The sequence below is a fragment of the Cibotium barometz genome, chromosome 45 (assembly GCF_041138505.1).
Source record: "Cibotium barometz isolate CiBa-2024 chromosome 45, ASM4113850v1, whole genome shotgun sequence".
Classification (NCBI taxonomy): domain Eukaryota; kingdom Viridiplantae; phylum Streptophyta; class Polypodiopsida; order Cyatheales; family Cibotiaceae; genus Cibotium; species Cibotium barometz.
The window spans coordinates 23636473-23663589 of record NC_141090.1 but is presented as its reverse complement, the minus strand read 5'-3'; positions in this window follow the sequence as shown (position 1 = coordinate 23663589).

Genomic DNA, 27117 nt, shown 5'->3' with positions numbered 1-27117 from the left:
CACATGCAAACTCTCCATAAAAACACCTGGAATTTAACAAGAATCTGACCCTCCCACAACTCTTTCCAGCTCTTTTTCCAGCAACCTGGGCTCCAGCTTACCTTCCAGATTCTATTGCAATACTCCACATTCAAGTCTCCTCTCCTTAGCTCTGCACACAAGGCCCTAGTTGAGCCATTAACCAGCTTAACTCCGTTAACCCAAACCCAATCTTTAATCCAACAAGATTCATCAAAAGCAGTGGAGAACCAACCCTCTTGAATCTGAGTTAGCACCTGCCCCATATGTACCTTTCCCTTGTAGATAAACCATACTCTTGATGTAGTTGATCTAATTCTTTCCAACCCACCTCAGTCACATCCCAACAATCAGCTAGCTTTTTCAAACCCCTGTTATTCAACCTCTTTGGAGAATGAGTATCCAAAAGCCCCAATGGTGGGTAATACCTGTGAGACCACCATAGGCTTAGACTAAGTAGTGAATTTCCTGAGGCCCTATGGTTCCCATCCCAATTCATTTATCTCAAAGCCTCTTTCCAGTAGCTACACATCTTATTACACAAAGATGAAGTTGTCACCTTTAAAGGGGCATAAAAGAACAATTTATCTTTCTAGCTCAGATCTAGCCAGCTGCCTTTATATAAAACCAAAGAAGCCTCCACTAGTTCTCTTACCATGACAATCCATGTTTTAACTTGAGCTAGACATTTTGGAAGAAGTTGAGCCACCCTTGCCAGAGTCTGAGTAGGTATGTGCACAATGCTAATCCCCCCTTCACTCCTTGGCATGGCTAATTTATCCCAAGCCAACCAGGCTAAAGCTTTCCCATTACCTTTGCCATTACTCCACAGAAAGTCCCTTATAAGACTCAAGATCCTCTTCCATTGACTTCTGCCAAATTCTAACACTGGGCATAAAAACATTATGTAGGCATTCAACACTGTATTGCAAATCATGACTCTGTCATGGAAAGGAATTATGACTCCTTTTCATTTCTTCATCTTTATTAAGAATCTGTCGGGGGCCCAATCAACCAGCTGTTTATTTGTGACATCAACCCTAAGTGGAACTCCCAGGTGCCTTACTATCTGTCCTCTTTTGATAACCTCACATCCCCATCTTTGCAAGTCAAAATCATTATCTTCAGCCAAGCTGATGATCCTAGATTTCTGTAAATTACATCTAGAACAAGAAGCCTCTGCAAACTCCTGGATTATGCTTAAATCCTGTCTCATACTCTCATTGTCAGCTTTCAGAAACAACAAAGAATCATTAGTAAAACATTGGATTATTAGCTGCTCACTGTACCTCAATCTTAGACCAGTAACAATGCATTTTGAGTAGGCATCTTCCAAGGTAACAATTAATGGGTGTGACGAAATAGCAAACAAAAGAGTGGCTAGAGGACAACCTTGCCTAACAGATCTATTAATGGCAAACCCTCCAGTAATTCTACCATTCAACAGAACATTAGAGAATCTTCCCCCAGTGAGAGTATAGATGCATGATGCCACTCTGGGTCCAAACCCTAACTTCTCCATCACTCGAGCTACAAAAGACCAATGTATTCTATCATAGGCCTTTTCCAAATTCAGCTAAAGCATAACAAATTTTTGTTGAGTCTTCTGAGCAATATCTTTTCCTATCATAGTAGAAAAAATATTATCATAGATTGACCTCCCCTTGATGAACCCATATTGCCTCTTAGATATCACCTTTTGTAACACTGGGGTGATTCTGATAGTAATGACCTTAGCCAAGATTTTGTATATCACTGTTAACAAAGTGATTGGTCTCCAATGACCAAACCTGTTGCAAGCAACTTGCATAGGTATCAGTTTCACCAATCCTTCCTTGAGGTCTTTATCTAAGTATCTAGTCTTGAAAGCCTTGTTGCAAGCTTCCCACACAATCTCCTTCAGGGAAGGCCATAATGCTATAAAAAACTCAACAGTCAGTGCATCCCAGCCAGGGGCCTTCTCCCTTCCCAATTTCAAAAATGCCTCCCAACACTCATCAATATCCAAGTCTCTCTCAAGCCAATTAGCTTTATTAGGCTCCACACTGTTATTAATCAACCCAATCAGCTTGTTCTCAGCATGAACTCTCCTAAGAGAATGGTCTTCATCAAGACTAAGTATAGAGCCAAGAAACTTAACCCATTTTTTTGCAATCAAATCAGTACCCTCTATCCTTTCCCCTTTCTCATCTGAGACCTCCCCAACTACCTCATTTTACCACCCTTCCCCCCTGCAAACTTTTTTTTTTGGCTTTCTACAGTTGTTAAATGTTTTCTTTCTAATCCAATTCAATTCCTTTCTACCCTCCAACTCCTCCTCATGCTTCAACGCATTCTCACATCTATAAAGTTCAGAAGCCTCCTCTTCAGAAAGACCATTAACCTGTCTCTTCTTCTACAAATATTCCAACTGACTACTCTAGTATTTCCTATTCTGCCTCTTCTCCTTAGCTCTCAATTTCTCTATAGCCCTAATGAACCCTTGCATCTCATTAGTAAATTTTCTGCATGACCCTGAACCCACTCCTTTATCTTTAAGTCTCTTGATGGCCTATTCAGTATACTCCACAAATAGCTTGTCCTTTAATAAAAGGTTGTTAACTCTTAGTTTCTTGGTTGGTAACTGCTCCAAAACAGCCCTTCCAGAGTCTTCACAAACCCAAATCCACTTCAAAGTCATATGGTCTGACAATATTTAATTGAAGTCAATATTCACTCTTAAAGTGTGCGGTACCCATGCAGCATGATGACTGAAGAATATTCTATCAATCCTAGTGTTATGAGAATATATTTTAAGTCCTCTAGAAAAATATTATTTATCCCCTCTTGAGTAATTTGGGGATGCCTAGATTACTCTTGCGTCATGCCGGCTAGGTTAATATCGTGGGTGATACCACTATAAATATTAATACGTGCGGTATATGACGTATGTTTGAGGCCACCTATGATTATTTCAGTTAGGTTTGTATGGCAGGGTGATTCCTGGGGTACTTACGCCTGGTAGTCATGAGTTGGTGATGATTTGTGTCTGTTTAATATTTGTGGGATTAATTTAATAATTAATTGGGCTTATATTTTCAGGTGATGAAGACTATGGGAATTGAAGAGTTTACTTTGGAAGAAATATCTTGGTTCATCACATTTCATTTTTGGCAAGCATAGTAGCTTGTAACCTTATCAAATGATTTTTCCATTTTGAACTTTAGGAAAGATACATTTATTTATGTGGAATTTATTAAAGCCTATGGCTTTACCCTAGTCCCAATTTGACACTCTATTTTTGTTAAAGAAGAGTGCCGTGCGCTCTCTAAAAAGCACATCTTGTATTTTGGGGGCTATGGCCTAATTTTGGTGAAAAAGAAAGCTAATAAAGAAATACTCTTGTGTGGGGAGAGGCCACGCACAAGAGGGGGGAAGATTGCACCCAATATGGTCTTTTTGGAGCTAAGTATTTTTTGTTTAAGTGTTTAATTTTTCAATTGATTTGATTTAGTTGAAGCTTACAAGCAATGGTTTTTATGATTGAATTAATTCTCTACTTTTCCACAATCAATTCCTAGAATAAGATTCCGGTTGTAGTGGTATCAGAGCTTGGGCTAGGAGATTTGTGGAGAAGGTAGGAAAGGGCTTCAACTTCTCAAAAATCAAGAAAGTGCAGGAATTTATCTAGTGGACAGAAGGGTTTTTTGCAGGTCTTTACCCAAAGATCAAAGATTCAAAACTAGATCTACTCTCAAACCCACTCACCACCCTGCAAAACCATCCCTCTCTATCAAAAAGTGGTTTTTCCAAATACTCAGTGAAATCAAAATCTGACCGTATGGATGAAATCCTCATAGCCAAAACCCCCACGGGTATCTCTCAGAAATCAGAAAGCTTCAAGGATGGACAAATCTATAATGGATGGAGCAGATTAAGCATGTAAAAAGCCATTAAAAAAAATCTCCAAAAGAATTTCAAGAGGGAGGCGCACGGCGGCAGCTTGCCGGCGCAAAAACGCGTGGAGAGGAGAAATTAAAAAAAAAACAACTACAAGCCTAATCAAGCTTAAATCCATAAGCTAATCTCTTTCTAATCAAGCTCACTTTTCCCAATCCCTATGCAAGTCACATCACTTTTTGAGCCTTTATTTTTTCCTATTTTCAAATTTGAAGAGAAATTCAAAGGTTTCCAATTCTGAAAATCTCTGGGTGCAGAAAAGTGATTTACAGGTTTTAAAAAGCTTGAAAATTGCCTAGAAAAGGCCAGAAAATTCCGAAATCGCTTCTGAAAAATTCTAAAAAATTTCAAAAAATATTACAGAGTTTGGGCAAGGTTTACAGGACTGTTTCAGCAGGTTTCAAAGTGCAGAAAAATTATTTCATCAACAATTCGACTAGCCCAAGACTCTTGAATCACGCGGAATCGTTCGGGATTTGTTTGAGGCGACGAGAATTCAATTCAGCCATTGAACAACGTCTTGTTCAGCTTCAACCAAGATCAAATTGCGGGAGAAAGACAAGATAAGTACTCATTTTTGCTTTATTTATTCACAACAAATAAAGTAAAATTTTATTTATCTACATCATTTGCACAAGCACTATGGCGGATTTGCCTATCTCGCCATCAATTCAAGAGCAACTCCTTTCTTTACAACATCAAATTGTAGAAGAAAGAGAAGCGTATTGAATTGGAGAGATAGCTCTCGAGTCGTAGACGCAAGCGTGACTCTTCGCTATCTTTTGATGACGAAGATGACACTATTCAAAGGACTGTAAATGCTACATTGCAAGCACAAAGGTCACAAAAAGAATCCAAGATTAGTCGGAAAGCTTTCACATTTCAAAATTATGATGGAAAGAAGGATGCTAGGGTCATTTTAGCTTGGCTTAGTCAACTAGATGACTATTTTTCTGGAGAAAAATTTTCAGAGAATGATAAGATTAAATGTGCAGTCAATCATTTGGTAGACAGTGCAGCTTTATGGTGGAGTGTAGTAAAGCAAGGTCGTGACAAGCCAGATTCTTGGAAAAGATTTCAACGGCTGGTTAAAAAGCACTTTTTACCCTCACAATTCAAGTCCAAAGTTAGGCACCAATGGGACACTTTGCATCAATTGGAAAAGGAGACCATGTCATAGTATGTAGAAAAGTTCTGGAATACTTTATTACAGGTGCAGGTTGTGGATAGAGTCAGTGAGAAAGATCAAAAAAGGAAGTTCATATCGGGCCTTAGATCTACCATTAGGGCCGATGTGAATATGTTTCGACCTCATTCACTATCTTCTGCAATAGCTTTGGCAACTAATTCAGAACGTAAAAATGGTTTTCCTAAAGAGATTAAAGCACATGAGGGTACTTCTTCTAAACCATTTACTAAATCTTTTTATGCTTCAAAGAAGATGTATAAACCAGGTTATGACAAAGGCAAGGACGAGACTAAAGGCAACATGAGTACCAATAAGAAAGTCAATGGTGGCAAACCGAAGACATCTCCTATCAAATGTTTCAAGTGCCACAAAGAAGGTCACATAGCACCGAATTGTCCGGAGCGTACCAAGAATTCAACACCACCAGCAGCAGCTCGAGTCAATATGATTGAAGAAGACGACAATGAAGAAGAATCATTCAAGCAAGAGGGTAATTCCGATCCAGATTACTCAGAACAAGAAGGTAAACCTCATGTTCATTCTTTGCTTAAAATAAAAGGAACGATAAATGGACATGAAGTTCTTATTTTGCATGATGATGGTAGTACACATGATTTCATTTCTGAAAAGGTACTTAAAGCATTAAATCTTCATTCTTTACCTACGCACTATAAAGTCAAAGCAGCATTTACTGGAACAAAGTATAATTGCATGCAAGAGGTGAAAGATTTGGATTTATGCATCAAACCTTTAACAGAAAAGAGGGATTTCTTAGTTGCACCTTTACAAGGGGTAGATATAATTTTGGGTATGCCTTGGAGACACAAATACAATCCTATTATAGACTATGACACTCATAGCATTTCTCTAAGGAAAGACAATGAAAATATTATCCTCCAGTGTCAAGTCAAAGGAGAAATGAGTCCTTTGTTGAGTCACACTCAAGCAAAGAGAGCTCTAAGAAAAAGAGACAAGACTTATATGGTATGGGTTAACCAGCTTGATGCTGAGTTGGACACATCCAAAAGACCAAAGTTTGATTCTTTTATCTCCAAATTTAGTGACTGTTTCATGGAAGAGCTGCCTCCAGGATTACCTAAGTCTAGGCCTGAGGATCATAGTATTGACTTATTGCCTGGAAATTCCCCGCCTTGTAAAGCTCCCTATAGAGTCAACAATTTAGAGCAAAGAGAAATCCAAAGCCAAATAGAAGACTTGCTAGAGAGAGGCCTTATTCGACCTAGTAGTTCACCTTTTGGAGCTCCAATACTTCTTGTTAAGAAGAAGAACGGAACTTACCGAATGTGTTGTTCTGAGATTTATCCCCTCTGACCCCCTTCTCCGATTGGCTTGCCCTCTTTCTAGCTTCCTCCTTAGTTTGTTGAAGATGTGTGACGGATGAGTTAGCACACCCACACCGAGAAGTTATAAGTTGCAATTCTAAGGCAAGGTCTAACGACACATGATTCGGCAAGGCTAAGATAAGGTCTTGACTCAAAACATATTTGGTGCTACCAATGGGGACTAGCTTAGAGCTTAGCTTCATTCATCTGTCCATTCCAAGCTATTGGAATTGCCTAATATTGCTCGGTTTTGATTAGGAGATTACAGCCTGAATAATTTTGGAGCTCATTTAGGTTGTTTTTTATTTTGATTTGAAGGTTGTTGCCTTAGAGCATTCCATTTTCATATTTTGAAAGGGGGAACCTTGATTTCATTGGCTTTGTGCATGATTTTGAAGTCTATAAGGCTTTGATCTTATCGCATTAAGCTAAAGGAATAGCTTAGCAATTATAATAGGAAGTGAAATTCACTATTAAAACATAAGTGTTACACTCTATTAGGCATGAATTAAAGTGGAATAATTGATTTGTGTTCATACATTTCATATCTTTTCACGCATTGTTTGAATTGGCATGCAAAACCAACAAAAAACATTTTAAAAATAATTAAACACTTGTACAATCATCATTAACTAGCATTAGGAACCTTAATCTTCCTCCATCAACAAGTTCAAAAAAAACTTCAAAAAAGCTCCAAAAACCAAGTTAAACTAGCTCTCAGATTGGAAGATGCAAGCTTAAAGTCCTACGAAAAAGATGTGAGCCAAACACATGAGTCAACAGACATAAGCTGTGAAAAGGTAGTCTACAGGAGGTCAATTTCATAAAAATAAAATATGTGAGCCTAGTTCATATAATTAAAGCTTGAACATGTAGATGTGAGCGTGCATGCATGAGCTTACATAGAAACTGGAGATGTAAAATTGTAGACGTAATGAAAGCATGGGCTGAACTCAGATTTCTAAAAAAGAAAAACATCTCTACTTTACCAATATCCGCTTTGAGGCTGGATGGTAGAGTCTATATCCCTTGCTTTCTGAATTATATCCCAGAAATATGCATTTAACTACCTTATCATCAAGCTTACCGTGTTGTTGCTCGAGAACTAGAGCATAAGCAAGACAACCAAAAACATGCAAATGAGCCACATAAGGCTTCTTACCGTGCCAAGCTTCATAAGGAGTTTTAGACTACAAGGCCTTGGTAGGGCATTTGTTTAACACATAGTTTGTGCAGATAGTTGCCTCTAACCAAAAACCATGAGGTAAATCTTGGGCTTTCACCATTCATCGTGCCATCTCCATGAGAGACCTGTTCTTCCTCTTAGCCACACCATTTTGGTGAGGTGTTTATGGCACTGTACATTGATGCCTTATGCCTTTTCTAGCCATATATGCATGAAATTCCTTGGACATATACTCCCCCCCTCGATTTGAACGAAGGGTGCCAACTTTACATTCACATGCATTTTCAGCCCCATGGATATGAAGTGCCTAAAGCACATAAAAACCTCTGACTTTTTCACATACATGTCTAGTAGGGATCTCAAGAGTTGGCAAACTGAGACACCATATCATGCCTTTGAAGGTGTAACAAATTGCCATAATGCAGATGGCCAAATCGTGCATGCCATAATTTTGCATTACTTGTAGCACGAGTCGAGACTGAGCAAGCATCATGCTACAACTTCTCAAATACATCCATCTTGTATAGGCCATGAAACAAGGTACCTGAGGTAATGATAGAAAAACCATCATTTCTATCCTGAACTATACATCTATCATCCACAAAGTCAAGCCTGACAAGGCTAAGGCTGAAACTGACAGCAAGTTCTTCGTAATGCCTGGCACATATAAAACTTTAGAAAGAGTAAATGTGCTCCCATTTGTAGCAGTGAGCACAACTCTACCAACTCCTTTGACATGATATGAGGAACCATTTGCACATGTGACGGTTCCTGCACTTGGGACAGATTCCAGAGATGAGAACAAATTTTTTTTGTGAAGTAATGTGCTTACTAGCACCATTGTCAAAGTACCAGGCATCCAATTTTGCCATTGACATGCATACATCATGAATAGAAGGGTCATAACTGCAATGTTTAGTCCATGCCCAATCATCTTGAGCAAAACTTACAAATTTCTTCTTCTCTGCATTGGTGCAGATGCATCAACCACAACTATGCCCGATTCTTTCTTTTTCTCCTTCTCTAGCCTTTTCTTGCACTCATTTATATAGCGCCGTTAGGAAAAATTACAGCTTATAAATAGTGATGTATGTGGTCCTATGAGGAAGCCTTCTATGGCTCATTTGCATGGTTTTGGTTGTCTTGCTTATGCTCTAGTTCCCGAGCAACAATGCGGTAAGCTTGATGTGATAAGGTAGTTAAATGCATATTTGTGGGATATAATTCAGAAAGCAAGGGATATAGACTCTACCATCCAGCCTCAAAACGGATATTGGTAAGTAGAGATGTTTTTTTTAAAGAGAAATCTGAGTTCAGTCCATGCTTTCATGCAAAAAACAACAGAATGTATGCTCATAGGACATGTTTGATTTGCTCCTACCCTTGTTTAATTTCGTCAGCCATATGTAGAGCAATTGAATGCTCAACCAAGTGCTGAAATTCAACCTTTGTAGGTGCAAAATTAGCCTTTTGATGAGGTAATTTTTGAGGATTTAGTGGATGAGGAGAGAGCAACCATAGAAGAATCTAGGCGTATGCTAAAATGGCTTGTGCAGACATTGAGGGATAGCAAGTTGGTAGCTCCTTTACCTAGCAGAGCTCGTGTAGGTTCTCATCATGCAGTTTATTCTCGTGTGAATGAGGAGGAACCTGTTTCCTTTGAGGAAGCACAGGAGGATGATGATCATTGGATGCATGCTATGCAAGATGAGTATATCTCTATACTCAATAATGACACCTGGTATTTGATAGTCTACCTCATGGCAAGAAGGCCATTGGTACTAAGTGGGTCTCATTGCTTTGGCAGCACATCATGGGTGGAATGTACATCAGTTGGACATTAAGACTGCATTCTTGAATGGTGATTTACATGAGAAGGTGTACGTATCGCAGCCTCGTGGTTTTGTTGTGAAAGGAGAAGAGTCTACTAAAGCAGGCTGAAAAAGGCTCTTTATGGCCTTAAGCAGGCTCCTAGAGCATGGTATGAGAAGATTCATACATGGTTGCAAATTATATTTGTAATAGTCCAACAGAGAGTACCCTCTATGTGAAGAGGAGTAGGGACACATTTTTGGTCATTGTTCTATGCGTTGATGACATGCTGCTCTATCAACGAGACCCGATATAGATCAGATTTCAACCTTTAAGACTGATTTGCAGTCATCATTTGAGATATCAGATTTGGGGCCGTTGCATTACTATTTGGGGATTCAGTTTATGCAGCGCAATGATAGCATTGTTATGCTGCAGTAGTCTAAATATATATAGAAGCTATTGAAGATGATTAATCTTGAAGACTGTAAACCTGTGGCTACACCTATGGAGATAGGTACTCAACTTAGTCTTCAAGATGCAGGAGACTCTTTTGATGCTAGTTTGTATCAGTAGGCTGTTGGATCCCTTCTTTATGTATGCAACACGAGGCCAGATATACAATATGCAGTCTCACAGTTGCGTAGATTTATACATAGCCGAGGTACAAAGCATTGGTAGGCTGTTAAGCGGGTTTTTTCGCTATTTACAGGGCACTCAATATTTTGGATTATTTTATCCAAAAGGGGGTGAGTCACAGCTACATGCTTTGAGTGATTTAGATTGGGTTGGATGTTATGACACACGAGTGTCCACTATTGGGTTTTGCTTTCACCTTGGTGATTCATGTATATCATGGCTCAGTAAGAAGTAGCCTATAGTGGCCACTTCCAGATGTGAAGCTGAGTACAGAGGGTAGCTTTTAGAGCTACAGTTGAGTGTGTGTAGCTTTTGAAGCTGAGTACAGAGGGTAGCTTTTACAGCTACAGTTGAGTGTGTGTGGCTCAAACGTCTTACGGCTGATTTGGGTGTTGGTCGTCTAGCACTAAGATTTTCGCTGTGACAGCCAGAGCGCATTAGCAGTTGTTGCGAGGAACTTAGTGTTTCATGCTCGCACTAAGCACATTGAGGTGCATTATCACTATGTTAGGGAAAGACTCTGCAGCAGAGATCAACTTGGTCTATGTGCCTACACATGACAACATGGCAGATTTGTTCACGAAGGCTCTTTCTCATGAAAAGTTTAAAGCTTTTCGTAAAGCTTTGGGCGTACTGTCTTTTCAGGATTGATCGGCCATACCCTATACATATTCACATCATCACTCCAGGGGAGATTTGTAGCATTACATGGTAGTGATGTGTGTGAACACACTTAGGACCGCTAGGGCACTTTTTTCCTCACTAGGAGGTTTTTTCCCCCGTGCGTATGTACACCCTCTTAGGGTGTGTACTTCCCTTTTGTATCTGGTACACATTTGTTCATTCTAATCTAGTGAGTTTGTGTGCTCTCAAACTTTTCTATCTTGTGTGTGTGCATTGTTGCAACCCTAACCCTAATTCCAATAATAATCTGTAAACACTCGGATCTGGTGCCCTTATACATGAAGTAATAAGGCATTATGCGGAAGCAAAGGGTGAAAATGTAGAAGTAGTAGAAAATCAAAAGAAGAGAAAAGAAGCAGATTCTAAAAAGACAAAGGGCTCAAAACTGAGTAAACATTGTAGGAAAAAGCCTCAAAAGAAATCAAATGGGCCCGAAATTTGAGATTGGGTGCAAAAGCAAAAGGAGAACCAAGAAAACAATGCTGCAAAAGTAAGCCCGGACAAACTGCAAGAGGTAAATCTAGGGGATTGAAAAGAAGAGAATCAAGTGAAGATCAGCCTTGAACTAGAAGAAGAACTCAAACAGGAGTTGGTTTCCTTGCTAAAGGAATACGAAGATCATATGAAGACATGGAGGGAATTAACCCTAAATTCTTCCAACACATCATCAACTTAAAAGAGGGAGTCATACCTATCAAACAACATAGGTAAAAAATGAACCCAAATTATGCAAAGCAAGTCAAAGAAGAAATTGACAGACTACTTAGAGTGGGTTTCATCGTGCGAGTGGAGAAAGCTGCCTGGATATCCCCAATCATAGTAGTTCCCGAAAGGAAAATGAAAATTAGAATCTATGTGGACTACCACAAGCTGAATGCCGCAACTAACTTAGATCCCTTTCCACTTCCATTCATCACGGACTCCTTGCTGGATGAGGTAGCTAGAAAAGGAGATGTACTGTTTTTTGGATAGTTTCAACACAAGGTGAAGATGGCTCTGGAAGACAAGGAGAAGACCGCATTCATCACACTGAATGAGGTGTCTTTGGGGCAACTATTATAATGTTTGGCTTTAAAAATGCACCTACTACCTTCTAGAGAATGGTACATGAAATTTTCTATGACTACTTGATAGACTTCATGAAAGCTTTTGTGGATGATTTCATCGTGTCCGGAGAAAAGGCAAATCACATTTATCATTTGAGGCTATGTTTGCAGAGATGCAGAGATACAAGGCTGAGTTAAATCTGACCAAATGTGCTTTTGCAGTAAAATCCGAAACATTGTTATAGGACACATCGTGTCAGCCTAAGGATTTCCTATAAATCCAACTAAGGTGGAGGCCATATCCAAAATGTCTTCTCCCTAGAACATTAAACAACTTGAAAGGTTCCTTGGTAAGGTGAAGTGGCATGCGAGATTTTTGAAGTATTTAGCACATGTAGCTTGCCTATTATATGCACTTACTAAGAAGGATGCAAAGTATAAATGGAGTCCGGAGTGTCAGAAGGCATTCCATTGGCTATGGTGTCATCTACACTAGTGATGATCAACCTGGAATAGAATTTAATGTTCCATGTTTATGTAGATGCTTCAGACAAAGCAGTGGGCAACGCACTTATGCAAGAAAAGAAAAAAGGTTATATTTAGCCCATCCATTATGCCAACAAAGCCCTCACAAGGGTGGAAAGGAACTATGGACAACCAAGGCACAAGGACAGGAGAGAAAAGAGAAATCCTCAAGAGGAAAAAATCCCTTCGATTGCAACGTGACAAGCTGGCTTTTGTTTGCTCATCGCACTTGCAACGCAGCATCACAATAGAACGTGAAGCCCTTTCAATGATCTACGCCGTGAACAAGTTCCGGCACTATCTCTTGGGAAACAAATTTGTTTTCCATGTGGACCATCAAGCTCTCCTTAAACTGGTGAGAACACAGCTTTTCTGGTGGGAAAAATGGCAAGATGGATGCTTCTACTTCAAGAATTTGAGTTCACCATTCAACACACCCGAAAAAAAAATGCAGTAGTGGAATTTTTATCCAGACTAGATTCCAAAGAACTTGCCTTGGTGGAGGGTGTGGAAGATCAACTCCTAGATACCAACTTATTCATAGTAGCAGTAGAGTTGAAGTAGAAGAAAATTGGTATTATGACATGATGCAGTTTTTGGAAGATGGGACTTTTCCAGAAGGGTACATCGCTTTATAGGAAAAAGAGAATTTCCCTAAAGAGCAAAAATTTCACCATGATTACTGGGGAGCTCTACAAAAGAGGCATAGACCAGATCCTACACAAATGTGTGTCAAATCATGAGCAGCCAACGGTGTTAAGAGAAGCACACTGTGGTATCACGGGAGGACACATGGGCGGAGAAATAATAGCCTAGAAAATTTTGCAAGTAGGCCTATGGTGGCCAACTATTACGAGGGATGCCAATAGTGAAGCAAATAATTGTGACATGTGTCAGCGAATGGGTTAACCCGGAGATTCCGATAGATTGCCCATCTCACCTATATTGCAGCTATCTCCATTCATCAAGTGGGGATTAGATTTTGTCGGACAACCAATCAAGCCACCCACAAAAGGCAGTAGTTGTGTGAGTACATCATTGTGGCTACTGACTATTTTACCAAGTGGCCGGAAGCTAAAGCTGTAAAGAGAAACTCTGTAGAAGAGGTGGTGAAGTTCCTCTTCAAGGATATCATTGCTAGGCATGGGTTGCCAGTGGATATAGTCAGTGGACCAAGGCACGCATTTCATGGACAAAGTGATGAAAGGGGGTTGCCGGTGTGGAAATAGTCAGTGACCAAGGCACGCATTTCATGAACAAAGTGATGAAAGGGGGTTGATGGAGAGATACCTCATCAATCACCAAGAAGTACTCACCCTACTACCCATAGTGCAACAGCCAGGCGGAATCAACCAACAAAGTTTTGACCAAAATTCTAAAGAAAATTGTAAATGCTAACAAAAATGATTGGGACTAGAAGTTAGATGCTACCTTATGGGCATTCCTTGCATCCTACAAATTCTCAACTGGGCAAACACCATTCAAGCTGGTGAATGGGTTGGAAGCAGTTATGCCTATGGAATTTGTGGTACCCAGTCTAAGAGTTGCCATTCAAGAGAAGCTGCCAATGGAAGAATCCCGAGAGCATAGAATATAGGAACTCCTAGCCTTAGAGAAAGGAAGGAAAATCAGCTCTCTAAGAGCGGAGATAATGCAGTGAAGAAGGAAGGCTTAGACAGACAGGCATCTCAAGGATAGAATTTTTGAGAAAGGAGATCTTGTATTGGTCTACAATTCCAAGCTGGGACCTCACCCCTCAAAAAATTCAAAATCCGATGGTTAAGACCATTCATAGTGAACGACCCGGTTAGCTAGAATGCCTTTACCTTAGAAAACTTAGTAAAGTGATTTACTTTTTAAAGACATTAAATGACTTCAGGATGAGAAAATGCAAGGGACAACCATAGTAACTACACCGAAAGAAGCAAAAGTAGAAGGCCAGGAGCCGGTCTAAAGCATATGCTGTGGCATGATCTCACTAGTGGAGGTAGATGTGAAAAATTTAAAAAACCACAAAGGTGCGGAAGGGGGGTGTGACTCCTCTGCCCCCTCCGTGCACCGGATTCCTGGTTGTTAGCAGAGCGAAAGTAGCTTCCTCTTGTGCGGGGTAGGGTTTCCCACTTGGGGCCTCGCCCTCGAATGTTCGGGCACGAGATTAATCTGGTGGTCATTCCAAAACCGAAACCGAGAAAAATTCCCTTGCCCGAAAAACGGGGACGATTCTACCTTTTTTGATTTTCTTAACGAATTTTCTAACGGGGTCAAGAGAACTAAACTATCCTTCACCTGATTAAACCAGAAAGAAGGAAAACTATTACAGACTTAACTTGAAGAAATCAACGCTTTTTTTCTAACCGAATCAGGCAGCACAGCTATTGATCTAATCATTAGAGAAGTCTTCAGGTTTTTATTTAACTACTCGAGTCCTAAGCGTATTCCTATTATTCAATTTCATTATTAAAACTCCACTGATTCTAGCCTAACCCCATCTGGCCCATGGGTTAGCCACCACCCAACCAATGGAATCGGTAAAACCAGACAATTACTCACCCACCCATAATTGAATGCCTTTCTTAACTTTTGCTTTCGAATACAGATACGCACACACTCCTCTTTAAAACTTTAACTTATAAAACAATCCATTGACAAAACTATTATGGTTTACAGACATCATAACTCAAAAATTCCATCCAGTCCCTTGTTTCTCAAAAAATAGAATCACTTTGGACTCTCCGTGAGACCAGCTGGTCAACGAGATCCGTTGAGACCAGCTGGTTAGCCAACGAGATCCAGTAACAGATTACAATAATCATTTGTCCATCATACAATCTTCCACAGCATACGCATGGGTGTCCTAGGCACTGCAAGCCCGTGCATCGCCTGGTCAGAACCCTCCAAGATCCTCCTTAGGTGTCCTGGCTTTTCACTAGGAACCGCTTCGTCGGCCCTCGTCCATCGTACCGGAAGCGCACCATTTTAACCGTACCGAGGCTGATCAAGACCTGGGCAAGCTTTGTCGCGTGAGTTGTCTTTTTTGAACACTCCCTGCTGCCAGTTGTTGCAACCGAACTTCCCTTAGAAAAACATATACCAAATGCTCCCTACAGCATTATGGCGTAAGACAGTCCTTTAAGAAAACAGGGTTTCTATGCAAGTTTTCAGTTTGATTTTCTTTTGAATACAATGAGTATATCTTGAATCAATATCGCCAAAACTTCATGATCATAATACTGAATTTCAAAACAGAATTCCTCGAATTCTGTAACCTTGATCCATAGATCAATTCGAAGGGTCACAAACTTAGTTTCAAATTTGGCGGGAGATTTGAGAGTATTTTCCTGAACTGGTCACATCTTCTTTCCTCGAAATTGATGAAAGAGTTTGGTTTTGGTCATAGTTTGATTCAAGGTTCGAGTTTGATAAGATTTTTCCTGAACTATCTTTCTCGAAAAGGTTTGATAATTCAGTTACTAATTTACTGAATTTCATTCATTGAATATTCGCTTAACTGATTTCTAAATTAATTACAAATTCTGATGAGGAATAATTTAATCATTTATCTCAATATTTCGATCTCGATAGATTTCCTGAATTTTCTTTTTACAATCCATGAGAGTATAAAACGATAGAATTTTCTCTCTTAGAGTATTTACTTATTCATTTATCAAATACTCATAGAATTTAAACTTAAATTAAAGAGAAATGTAATTTTGATATAAAAATTCTTTATGCATCTATTTATGCATAAAAATCAACTTCAATGGAAATAACACTTTTATGTAAAATAAAATCCTTTTATGCATCTATTTATGCATAAAATCAATTTTAATAAGAATAACACTTTTAAATTAAAAAAATTCCTTTATGCATCTTTCTATGCATAAAAATCAATTTTAATAAAAATAACACTTTTATAATAAAAAAATTTCCATTATGCATCTTTCTATGCATAGAAATTAAATTCAATGAAAATAACACTTTTATAATAAAAAAAATTTCCATTATGCATCTTTCTATGCATAGAAATTAAATTCAATGAAAATAACACTTTTATAATAAAAAAATTTCCATTATGCATCTTTTTATGCATAAAAATTAAGTTAAATAAAAATAACACTTTTATAATCAAAAAAATTTCCATTATGCATCTTTCTATGCATAGAAACTAAATTCAATGAAAATAACACTTTTATAATAAAAAATTTCCATTATGCATCTTTCTATGCATAGAAATTAAATTCAATGAAAATAACACTTTTATAATAAAAACAATTTCCAATATGCATCTTTCTATGCATAGAAATTAATTTTAATAATTAATATCAGTGATATCCATGCATATTCATAGGTGAATATGTACATGGAATAAATTCGAATATTTCTTTTAGAATGCACAAACGGTGGGAATTACTCTTTTGAAATGACATAAAAATAAACTTTCTTTTTTCACAAAATTCTAGAAAATTTTACCATAACTTCCTTTGTATGGCTGACTATTTCTCATTTTTATCCTTCTATTTTAAACTTATATTAACCCCAATTAGATATCTAGGATTCTAATCTACATAATTTTTTATTTCCAAGAGAGTAAACAATAAGAAAAATTTAATTAATCTTTTTGTTAATCATTCTAGGATAAAGAAAGGCTGAATTGTAAGGAAGAGAAGGGGATGGCCTTTTCATCAAGGCATAGCATCAAAATTTACTTTAATCAACTATAAAAAATAAGAAAATCAAGAAAACCATAGATTTAAAATTAAAAAGTAAGAAACATTTAGCTTACGTGGAGTTGTAAGCTTTCCTTTGGCTTGAGGGATTGAGGGTTCTACTCTTATTTGAAGCAAGAGTGGCCACCAATTTCTTTGGAGAGAATTAAACAAAAAAAATTAAATTATCAAGAAAATTCAATGTAATTGGCTCTGGGTAGGAGTAGAGTAACAGTGCATAAATACTATTAAGCTTTTACAAAGGAGGAGGCTTCTATTTATAGGAAAAAGTGAGCCTCAAACCAAGCAAATTGATTCTAGAATTTTCTAGATCAGTTTGGTCAATTTTTGACCATTTTTGGGTCAGTTTAGCTTTCTTTTTGGAACTAGACTTGAAATAGGAGAGAGGAGAGAGGAAATATCTCATTTAATTGATTTAAAATTGGGGAGTCTAATGCACCTTGGGAATTTCTTTTTAAACTTCTGTTTCAGGGAAATTTATTTTAATAAGAAAGGATATTTTTTGATCCAAAGATATCTAAAAACTGAATTATCTCTGTCTAGAATATTTTCTCTCTCTAGGCCAAAACAGGTAGAAACAAGATCTTTTTATTATTCTGAAAAGGGGATTGATTACAGGGGAAGAAACTAGACATCTTGAGGGGCTGGGGAGGAATCTTACATCCTCTCCTACTTGAAAAACGCGAGATGTTATCATCTCACAAACTGGGGGTAACCCCGCATCAATTCGGCTTTTTCTCCCAGGTGGCGTCTTCAAAAGGATAGAACTTTCATTTGACTAATAATTCTCTTAGAATTTTGTTCATGAGAACCTTCTCAAACATCAAATATTTCTTCAGGTTGGAGTTCCATTTGCCCTTGTGTTGAAGAAGTTAAGAGTTCATCATTAAGCACATGATTCGAACTCGGTACATACTTCTTAAGTAGGTTGACATGAAATACATTATGTACTTTGAGATGAGGAGGTAGAAGAAGTTCATAGGCTAAGTCACCTACTTTCTTGTACTTCCCAAGAGATAGAGAACTTCTTTTGGGGCGTACTCGAATGAAGACCATATCTGCTTCTTCGAATTTTCTGTCGGACCTCTTCTTATTTGCATACTGCTTCTGTCTATCCTGGGTAGCTTTTATATCTTTGTGGATTGATTGCATCTGCTGCTCCATGTCGTCAAGCATCTGTCTGGACATCTCGACCCTAATCAATGGGTTGGACCAAGTTAATGGTGTTAGGTAGTCTTATCCATACAGAGCTTTGAAAGGGCTAATCTCGATACTTCGGTGGTGATAAGAAGCATTGTAGGTGAACTCGACTAGGTGCAGATACCTTAGCCACTTCTTGGGTTCCCTGCCACCACCACAGCATGACTGAAGTATATCTTCGATTACTTGGTTCACCCTTTCTATTTGACCATCAGTCTCGGGGTGGTAAGCTGTGCTGAGATCCAAGAAAGTTCCTACTGCTTCAAAAAATGCAGTCCAAAATCTTGACATGAACTTGGGATCTCGATCACTTACTATTCTCATGGGTAGGCCATGCAATCTGAAGATTTCCTTGAGGAACACTCTGGCCACATCCACTGCAGTGTAGGTTTCTTTTACTGGAATCAGATGGGCAACTTTGGTTAGTCTATCAACTACCACGAAGATGGAGTTGTAACCTGATTGCACTGAAGGAAGATTGAATGTAGCTGGGGCATTTGTCAATCCAAACGGCATGACTGTAAATTCATAGTGCCCATATTGAGTATTGATGGTTAGCTGTCTTCTGGATATCTTGCTCATTAATCTTGATATGGTAATACCTTAATTTGAGATCTATCTTTGTGAAGATCTGGGCTCCACTTAGCCTGTCCAAAAGCTCATCAATTCTGGGGATAGGATACTTATTCTTAACTATCAGGTTGATTGAGACCTCTGTAATCCACATAGAGTCTTAGTGTTCCATCCTTCTTTTTCTAAAAGAGAACTGGCACTCCCCAAGGTGAAACACTGGGTCTTATAAACCCTTGTTCTAACAGCTGCCTAAGATGTTCCTTAAGTTCAATGGCTTCAGGGACTGGCATTTTGTACGTGCGTTGGGCTATTGGCTGAGCTTCTTCGGGGGCCAATTCTATCACATGATCTACTTCCCGAATCGAAGGCATCTCAGTTAGCTCTGCTGGGAATAAATCATCATACTCAACCATTCTGGTTCTTTAGCTTTTAACTTTGTGTCTACCGGATTCATTTTGACAACATAAATGAGCTGCTTCTTTCTAAGTCCTTTCAATAACTTAGAAGCTTTTACTAATTGCAGATCTATAAGAGTAGATGCAAATAGTATTTGAAGATAAAAAGATGTTAAAATGGTTCAATAAGTCATGATGATAAGAAGATGCAGTCAGTGTGTAAAAAGTCATTCCTAAACAAATTTTCTTACGTGAAAAAGCCAATTTGGTTTTTCATCGTCGCCATGAATATCTAGAGATATTCACATCAAAAAATCCATCTTATTTTGACGAAGTTAATGCATATTAGTACTATAAACTATGATAAAGTGAAGTAGGTAACTCATGAAATTTTTTAGATTTTGTGGCGTGAAAAACTAGGGTGGTTTTTCACACAACTTTTTGGTAGATAATCACATCAATTTTAAAAGTTAGTTTTATGATACAAAATGATGTTAGATGGATATATTGGATATTCACGTCAATCAAAAGTTAGTTTCATCAATGAAAAGTTAGTTTTATGGTACAAAATGATGTAAGATGTATGTGATGGGGTTTGAGGTGATGGCTTCCTAAGAATTTCATTTGGCATGAAAAACTAGAGTGTTTTTTTTTGGGTTTTTTACGACCGTTAAGATATTCGAGCCCAAAATTTTATCACAAAAAGGTATAAGAAGTACATGGATGTACTTAGGAAGGTGTGAATGTGATTTTGTGTTTTCCCCTTAATTGGTTTAAGTCATTTTGGCATGAAAAATTTGGTTGGTTTTCCATAGCCACTTAGATTATTTAGTTTGCAATTTTTTGGGGGATTAAGGAGAGTGTAGAGTATAAGATGGGGCACAATGATAACATGATTGTTTCTAGACATCAATTTTTAGGGTTTCCTCTGTTTGGGGGTGTATAACCAAGAAAGACATAGTGGGGCTTGGTTCAAAGACTGACATAGAAAAGACACACGAGACCTAATATGAGAGAGAGAGAGAGAGAGAGAGAGAGAGAGAGAGAGAGAGAGAGAGAGAGAGAGAGATAAATTGATGTTCACATTGGTGGGTGACAACTAGAGAATGCCTTTAACACACGAGAGCCAATGAGAGAGAGAAAGATAGATTGATGTTCACATCAAGAGACAAAAAGAGAATACCTTTAACCACAAGAAGATGATAATCCAAGAGACATGAAGTAAAGAAAAGGCAAGAGTGTCCCCTACCTCCTGTTCAAGTAGCGGTAGTGGTTGGATGTGTGGAAGACAGTAAGAATCAAGGGTAGCATAGGAAGAAACGATGCAACATGAGAAGATGAAAGAGGAACAGCAAAAAACAAACAACAAATAAGGATGAAAATAGCTTAAATGTGCACAATAAGTAAAGGGGATGGGATTGATGTCTCATTAATAGGGTGGGTAACATGTATCATTTTCATTGGTCAAGTCTTTCACGCGTGAATTAGATATTCATGCCCAAAACTTTTGGTGTTTTGTTACTTTGACTAGATGTAGGCCCTTCTCACACCCTTTGGAAGATTTGTTGACACACTAGTGAGAGAGGATAAAAGAACTTTTTTGTGCATGAAGACTTGAGATATTTACGGTCGTAAACATCCTCTAATTTTTCACATCAAAAAAACTTTTGAATTTCATGTTTTTGAGCTGATTTTTTGAATCCCCTAGTCATTGTGAAGACCTGGGTATGATTTACAATGCTTTTAAACCACCTTTTTTGACGTGAAAACTCAAAATATTCACAATTGTGAGTATGGTTTTTTACATCGAAAAAACTTGATTTTCATTCTTTTGAGGTGATTTTCTAGTTCATGTGATCCCTTGGGCATGCTGGGTATGATTTCACTCCAATCATAATAACTTTTTTAGACATGAAAACTCGAGATATACGACCGTGAGCTACTAGTTTTTTACCCCAACTAAACTTTTGAGAATCGTGCTTTTGAGATGGCATTTTGACCATTATGGAGTGCTAAGCATGACTTTTGACCCTTTTGGAGGGACTTTTTTGGGCATGAAAAACTTGGGTCTATATAATGGTCTTGCAATCTCCGCATAGAATATAATGAACCTTCTATGGTACCCATTGACATGTCCCATAAATCTTTGCATTCACTTGAAATTAGTAGGTGGAGGTAATTCCAAAATGAATTTGACTTTGCTTTCATTTTGTGGAGATATCATTTTTGGACATAATTCCAAAGTGAATTTGATTTTGCTTTCATCTGTGGAGATATCATTTTTAGACATTCTCTCGCTGATTTCCCGAAATGACAAGACAATAGTTTGTGGTGACAAACCAATCAGGCAATATCATGGGAGACGTGCAGTCACCCACCAGAGTTTCTGAGTAAGAACACCAACTCCCAAATGGTTCCTCACGGGGGGGACACCGAGCACCATTCTACTGAACAAACCTTCACTCTCACTCTCTCTATTCTCACTATGCATCACACCACTAACTATCTCACTCACTCTCACACATAGACAACATGTTCAGTAAAGAGACACTGTAGACTTCATCCACATAGTGCAGAGAGCAACACAAAACAATAATGAAATGGCAAACTTTCTCTTAGTTATATTTGAGAATTACTGCAGATTAATACATAGAAATTGCCCAACAAAGACTACCATTATCTGAGTGTCTATCACTATAACAAGATTCAAGAAACACTATCAACTATCAACTGAGAGCATACAATGATTTCACCCTTCATACATTCCTTCTATCTGAGCATCTATCTCTATTCTTGTCTAACATCGTATCATCCAAGGCCCTTGTCACTATCTGTAGTGACCAATTGCCCTTTTACATCGTATCATCCCCCTTGTCACTATCTGTAGTGACCAATTGCCCTTGTCACTATCTATCTCTATTCTTGTCTAACATCGTATCATCCCCCTTGTCACTATCTGTAGTGACCAATTGCCCTTTTACATTGAGGCTTCTTGTTCTTGGCAATGGTTCTCTGGTGGTTACAGTTCGCCACCTCCACATGTGCAATGCTAAGGTGGTGGTCATGACATGGGGATTGGGTTTCCTGTGCCTTTTGCCACCATTGAGCTTATGGGTGCAACGCGTGGCATGCACGGTGCTTGAGCTTCTGCTCCTGAACCAGTTTCCTTGACAAATTTCTCTTTGAATCTTATAAACATTTCTAGGGGAGTATGGGGATGTATACATCATCCGAGGAGGTGGCATGCTTCTGTATCCTCTTTAATTTTTGTTTACCGGTTCTTCTGAGAAACCCAAACCCCTGTTGTTGGTCTGTGGTGTCTTCTGCTTAAAAACTTTCACCACTGGTCTGAGTGGAGTCTGCGCTAGGATTTTCTTTTTCGCCATTGGTATGGGCCTCCACTCGACCTGTACGGCTTCTTTATATTCTGCTAGATCATCTAAAGGTGAGCTTTGCACCTTTTCCACTTCCGGGTTTCCGGTGCCCCACTTCCAAACATTCACACTTGTAGTGGTTGCATTCTTGGTGGAAGCATTCCCTTTGGTGTCTATGAGGACAAGAATTGTGGCATGGGTATTCCAGAGGAAGAGGTTTCCTAGTAAGCATTGACCTTATTTTGTCTGCATTTTGAAAATATGGTCATATCTCTTTGCTGGCTCTCAGGAGCTCAGAGAATTTCACATGTGAAGCTTCAAAGAACGGATTATCCAGGCTCCCATGGAGCCATTGAGCTGTTGACCAATCGGTCTTTTAGGTGCTTATTCTATTTGTGTAGGGCTTGGTTGGCATCATGCAACTTTTCGACCTCAACTAATAGCTCTCCGCGCTCCTTTTTGGGACTCTGGGCGACAACATTTTAAATGTTTTCTATGGCTAGCTTTGCATTAGCCTTTACCTTTGCAAGTTCTGCTTGGAGTCTGGCCACTTCTTCCTTTTCTTCCTTTAGCTCTAACTTCCATTATTAGCCTTGTCTTCTAGGTATGCTGCACCCTTTCTACCACTTTCTTTTCTTCCTCTATTTGCAACTGGAGGGCAGCTCTGTAGTTTTCCCAATCTCCGGGTTCATCATTTCTGAGCTGATTCTCATTCTCCATGCAATGCTGCATTTCTAACTCCAGTGCGTTCAGCTCATTGATGATGTCCATCTCAAATTTAGTGCTCCTCTCAAGCTTTTGTTTGTACTCCTCTGCCTGTTCTTTGGCCTTGTCTCTATCTTGGAGCCTCTCTCAATATATTTGCATATTATTTGGAAGGTGTGGCATCCTGCGATTCTTGCTGTTGCAATGTCTTATTTCTTTCAGATAACTTTTTTGCCTCCTTTTTCCAGTGTTCTGCTTTCCAAGTGGTAGCCTTTAGTGCTTGTGCCAGATTCTGGTCTTCATTTTCCACTTGCTTACCCTTTCCGGAAGTACTTGTTTTGGGGGACTCCTAGCCTACTGGTTGTTGTTGTTACTGTTTTTGTTGTTGTGGTGGTGGTGGCTGCTGCTGTTGTTGTTGCGGCTCCCTGTCTACATCATCGTCTTCCTCTAGGTCATGAATGACATGTTGCGATTTGCAAGACATTTATTCTCATGAATTTCTATCAGATCTTGCAGCGCCTGATCCCAGACCTTGCTAAGTTTGGCCTTTTCTGTTTTTATCATTACTGCTTTGGCATCTAGTGGTAGGCACAAAACTTCTTCTTCTTCTTGATTTTTCAGGCCTTGGGCTTCTAATTGGGTGACTGCCAATGCCGTTGTGATGTCCAGCACTTAATCCTTCAGTCCTTGTATGGTGTGGACCCAAACCTTTTCTGGCTTCCTTGCTTCAACTAATTCTATGCGGAGCCCTTCCACCTGAGCTTGGAGAAGGTGCCTCTCACTGATGAGGGCTCTGATCTTTCCCTCGCTCAGCTCCTTTTGTTGTACTAGGGCCCTTTCCACCATTGCTATCTTCTTTCGCATCTCCTCGTTTTGTTGTGCCATCAATTGTGTTTTGCTTTCTAAGTCTTTGGCTTTAGCCATGGCGTTTACTAGCATTCCATGTTGTTTATGATTTAGGGCACACATGTTATTGATTATGCTCTGGGCCTTCTTCTCATACTCCTCCATAGAAGTGAGAGAATGTTCTGGGCTACAAACATCAGTCCCCATCTATCTGTATGCAGTTGCTGGCTGAGGAGTTCTGCCTCCAACTCTCCGGGTAGCTTGAAGCTATGGCTTGGCCCTTCCTGCACTTTCTGTGCTAGGGTTGCCACCCAAGGCCACAGTTCTGCTGGGTATGACCACTTTTGCTCTTGTGGGCAGCTTCCCCTTTTGAGCTTCTTCTCTCTTTTTCTATTGTTCTCCTTCTTTCCTCTTCTTCTCTTCTTCCTCCTTCCTACTCTTTTCTGCTTCCTCCTTTTTCTTTACATCTTCTTCAAGATTCTTCTTCCTTTTAGCTTTCGCAGGCAGATTCCTGCTTCTGCACCATTTTTCTTTCTTCTTTTGCCTTCTATTTCTTGACCTCTTCCGGGTTAGGCAGCATTTCATCTATTCTATTCTTCCTCTTATTGCTGGATTTTTGGGCAATCTTCTGCCATTTCTGCTCATCGTCTATATTATCCTCAAACAAACTGAAAGTTACCTTAGTAGCTTTCGAGGATCCGTCGGCTTCCCTCCTATGATGTTTAACATAGACATCTCCCGTTTGACAATCCACCTACCTGGTAGCCTGTGCGATTGCCCTTAGGTGTGCATGTACTATAGTGGGTTGTTTCTCCTTAGCCTAGGTGGCTGGCCATATTTTCTTTGTAAATGGTAGCCCGATTTATTTTTTCTCCTACTTTTGCTCTGAGAGTAGTCTGTAGTTTTTATTAGACATATTCTTCGTTTTGCCCATAAACATGAAGTTCTGCAAGAAAAATGTGAACTGTTCCTGCCGGGTTTCATCCGTCATGAGCTTCAGCAGTAGCTGATGCATGTTTCCAGACAGGAAATTCTTCTTTCGCCCTCGGCTTCAAATTTGTGTCTATTGCACCATCCATTCGCAATCCCAATGCATGATGCACTGCAAGCTTCTTCTGCCCTCAGCTTCAAATTTATGTCTATCGCACCATCCATTAGCAATCCCAATGCATGATGCACTACGAGCTCTAAAACTTTTATAGGCTCCTTCCCCTCTACGTGCACTATGTTGGTATCCAAAAATCGATTTATCAGTTTCCTCCCATCCTCGGGGTCCTACAGCTCTTCACATTGGTGTTCCAATACTTATTCAAACCCACACTTCTTTGCCCAGTCCTAATGTTCCTTCTTCCTCATATTGGGTATGACCATGGGTATGCAGAAGCTTTTCTTAGGCCTTTTGTCTGGCCTCTGAGACTTGTTGATCTTTGGCATGGCGTTGTATTATTCTGAGAAAGTGCTACAAATGGGTGAGAGAGTTGTCAGCAAGAGTGCAGATTGCGAATGTGCATTTTTAGTCTCCTTGGGTTCTTTTTTTTATGTTTTCTCCTTTCGCTTCCTTTTTAGGGTGTTGTCATTTTCAGATTCTTGATTTTTGAGGTGATGTGACCCTTGATTTATATCATGCCCACCGCCTTGACTTAATGGTATTAAAGCATTCTTGTTGTCTTCCTGTCTTACCATTTGCGAGTGGGGTTTTAATGATGTTGTGACACCTGTGCTCCATGTAGTTGCTTATGCCAACATCGTGGCCTTTTAAGTTGTTGACGTGGATCGGGATGGCACACACTTGGTCACTTGCTTTTTACTATCCTGGCTTTGATTAGTTGCTAAGATCTAAGCAATTATAGTCTAGTCACCCTTGTGGATTGGCCCCCTAAAAGATTCCTCCCCATCCCCTCAAGATATCCAGTTTCCTCCCCTATAATCAATCCCCTTTTCATAATAATAAAAAGATCTTGTTTCTACCTGTTTTGGCCTAGAGAGAGAAAATATTCTAGAGAGAGATAATTCAATTTTTAGATATCTTTGGATGAAAGAATATCCTTTCTTATTAAAATAAATTCCCCCGAAACAAAAGTTTAAAAAGAAATTCCTAAGGTGCATTAGAAATAAATTATAATCTGCACAAAAGACCTAAGCCTAAGGGTCCAGATTTTTTAAAAATTTTGGATTAAGGTTCTGAGGGACCAATTAGATTAATCCAAATGTAGGGAGGAGATAAATTGGAGAAATAAAGAAAACCCCCCCAAAAATGAGTAAATGCTCCCATAAGATGAAGAGTGGACTAAGGACCAAAGAAAATAGTTAAAAAACTGATTTTTGACACCTCTCAGAGTGGGGATTCCCCCTCATGAAGGAGGTGCCTTTTTTCTCATCATTACTCTCCAATCGTAAATCAATTAAATGAGATATTTCATCTCTCCTCTCTCCTATTTCAAGTCTAGTTTCAAAAAGTAAGCTGAACTGACCCAAAAATGGTCAAAAATTGACCAAACTGATCTAGAAAATTCTAGAATCAGTTTGCTTGGTTTGAGGCTCACTTTTTCCTATAAATAGAAGCCTCCCCCTTTGTAAAAGCTTAATAGTGTTTATGCACTGTTACTCTACTCCTACCCAGAGCCAATTACATTGAATTTTCTTGATAATTCAATTGTTTTTGGTTTAATCCTCTCCAAAGAAATTGGTGGCCACTCTTGCTTCAAACAAGAGTAGAACCCTCAATCCCTCAAGCCAAAGGAAAGCTTACAACTCCACGTAAGCTAAATGTTTCTTACTTTTTAATTTTAAATCTATGGTTTTCTTGATTTTCTTATTTCTTATAGTTGATTAAAGTAAATTCTGATGCTATGCCTTGATGAAAAGGCCATCCCCTTCTCTTCCTTACAATTCAGCCTTTCTTTATCCTAGAATGAT